Genomic DNA, 3342 nt, shown 5'->3' with positions numbered 1-3342 from the left:
GAAAATAAATCATATCATATCATATTCTGAAAAATAATCAGAATCCATCAGATTATTATTATTTAAATATCAGAATACAAGCCTGAAGTGGTCGCAACTCAGGGCTGAGATGAAAGCGAGGAAAGCTAATGACGAATTTATATCGCTTGGGAGTTCGGGCAAAGTTGTTTGCCAGAGCCTGCGTGGTATTGACTGCAGTAATAGAATGAGGCGGCCTTTAATTCCTTCTTGATTATTAGAAGCTTCGAGGAAAATTCCTGCGTGCTCGGCTTATGGAATTTGATTGCTTGGAACGGAGTTCAGAGCTAATATTGGATCCTTTGGTATTTTTTCCTACAAACAAGAGACGTATTGGCTTGATCTGTTGCCAGCCACTATTCAATTTGACTTTTAAATCCAATAATATTTGCCAAATAATTTATTCTCAGTTCAATTTTTGTTTTCAGAAGCGCATTAATAACCTCGTAAACGAAGGCTTCCTAATTTTTAACATCACGACAAAGCAATGATATGAATAAATTCAACGGCACTGTTTGATTCTACATCAGTTAATTTAAATTCGCTGTTGTTCATACATAACTACGCAGTATTCATGAAGGCCTGTCTAACATATAGACATCAGATCATCCTTAAGTTGCACTGTTCATTTAATAATATTTAATTGAAATATATTATTTTTAGTCATTCATTATTTTCGTTAGATTTCAACAATTATTGTAATCCAGCAATCATTGTAGTCATGGCAATGAGCCTCGCTGTTCAGAAAAAAACTAACAATGCTTCAATTCTAAGTTCAATTCTAAGCTTGTTAGTTAGCCCTTGCCGCCTAGACCCTCTCAGGCGCGGCATTGTGAGCTGTAACAATGGTTCTCTCTCTTATTGCCCCGACGCTATTCTTTTCATTGTGAAATAATTGAATATAAGATTAAATTAGAAGAGGCATTTTACCACAATTTCAGACATTTTACCACAATTTCGACAAGGCATTTTACCACAATTTCAGCGAATATTACATTTTGCGCTAAAATTTGAACAATACAAACCAAGATCCTGAATTCTAAATCAGTAATTATTGATCCTCAAGTCACTGCATCGAAAGGCTCAGTAAATAAACAAAGGTTTTATATCGATTCTCTCGGTTAAGAATGCTGCAGGACGATTTATTGACCGTTAATTATCTCAATCAAAGGAAATAAAATATAGTATCTAAAATGTTATCAACGACAACATCAGTACATGTATTCGCTTCTGGAATCGTCAACGGCAATAAACTCGAGGGAAGTTTATTGCTTCAATCGAAGCAAATTGAAATATACGTAGAAAATAAGCAGAGAATTCCTTTAATATATTCTACCAATCAATTAACCTTGTCGGTGATTCCATTTTTTGCATTTTCCTGCTAGAAATGCTGGAATGTCTGAACGAATGGCTTGAGCTTATAAGTTTATGTTTAGAAAACAACTCATATCATTTCAATTTTCGTTTGGTAACAGCGCAATAAATTTCGTGTAATCCTCTGTATTATTATAACATAATCCACCATAAATATAATATATATAATTCGCAATATAATTTTGTAATAATATACAATTCAGTTCCAGAGCTATATACTTGTTATATTCCAAGTCCGAATTTGAATTCGGAGCCCGCCTCTCAACCCTGAGTGTCTAAGTGGATGCATCTCTTTAATCTTCCTGAAGACCTTATTTAGTCAATGCTTTGGCTTGCACTTGGTGGGGTGACTGGCGCAATGCGTCATGCAATGAAAAGGATCGCAGGAAAAGGTTTCATTTCCTAACACTGCAAAAGACTGGGATGTCAGTTAACTACCAAAATTATGCAACTTTATAAGCACTAAAAATTAATTTTTATCAACATTAGTCATTACTTAATGGTTGAGGCATTAGTGAAAAATTAAAGAGACTAGAAAATGAAGTATTATAGAGACTTATGATGATTTCTGAAGTGCTTATTTCACACAAGCCTTGAAGTTCCAATCATTAAACAATTTTTTATGACAGTAAAATCTTCTGGGACGGAATTTTCTCTCGAAATAGAATTCTCTATTTCTCTGAAACGAAAACTAACATAGCGGGAGATTTCGCAGACATTTTTCCTTGTTTTCATTCGAATTATTCTTCTGAAAATTATGCATTGAAAATTATGAAAATTATGCAATGAATTTATGTCGCCCAGTGAAATACCAACAAACGTTTGACAAACCAACTTATAGCAAAATTCGAATCATCAATGATTTGAAATTTTCAACGACATGTAAAATATAAATTTTCATTTTTCAATACTAATCGACAAAATATGACATAAATGCAAATTGTCGTCTAAATTGCTGCCAGCAATTACGATGACAATTACAGAAGCATGATTACTTAAATGGACTCAGGGTATCATGTCTCTAGATTGGTTGAAATTAAGAGGAAGTGCCCATGTAACAGGGAAAATTCAGAGGGTTGTTAGGTTAATTGAGGTAACCTCGCTAAGACCTTACTACTAATTATTCTTTTAATTGTTGGTAAACAAACTTTGTTGTTGTGTTGACTTCTGGCACACAGATTCAGTTTTAGAAGCTGTAATAAATCTCATGGTCTCTACTTCTTTGCACAGTAGTTCTTAAATAACCGGACGGCAGTTTTACATACACATCTTAAAAAATATCAAGTGACATGTTTTCTATTTCCGTGCACAAAAAATTGTCGAATGAGCTGGTTGCTGTATGTTTCATTTCAAACACGGAAATTACCGGAACTTGTGAATTGAGACAGAATATTTGAAGAGAATTAACCCATGCTCCCTAAAATTACTGTAAATGTCACACAAATAAAGTAATTTTTTGTGAATGAAGTTGAAATAATTTCGAATGCATGACAAATAATATTAATAATTTCGAAGCACTTTGGAGTAGCCGATCTCTTTAGAATCTAACGCGAAAATTTCATGCAAACAATTTTTATTAATAAAAATTTTGAATAAAACATAGCCACAACCATGAACACGGCAGCCTGGGCACCGCGATACGATGACGGCAAACACATCGATTTTTGTCCATATTCCATCAATATGACGAATTCGCTTTAACAAAATTTTGACGGATCACCGGTCGTTGTCGATCATACAAACACAGTTAAAAATAAAAGAGAAAAGTCGATAGTGATTTAAAAAAATTCTCGTTTGCAGGTTTGGTTAAAGCTTTAGCCGAGCTACGGTCCGTACTGCTTCTCGTATGTAACGTTAACTGAAAAATCTTGTCTGCCTTGCATGATCGTGTAGTGTTACACGCGTTGTCACTAGAGTAACGTGTAATGTGAGGTGCAACGCGTTGTCACT

This window comes from Hyalella azteca, unplaced genomic scaffold, assembly GCF_000764305.2.
Source record: "Hyalella azteca isolate HAZT.00-mixed unplaced genomic scaffold, Hazt_2.0.2 contig3459, whole genome shotgun sequence".
In the NCBI taxonomy this organism is placed as follows: Eukaryota; Metazoa; Arthropoda; class Malacostraca; order Amphipoda; family Hyalellidae; genus Hyalella; species Hyalella azteca.
The sequence above is the reverse complement of the archived record's forward strand: the minus strand, read 5'-3'. Positions refer to the sequence as shown.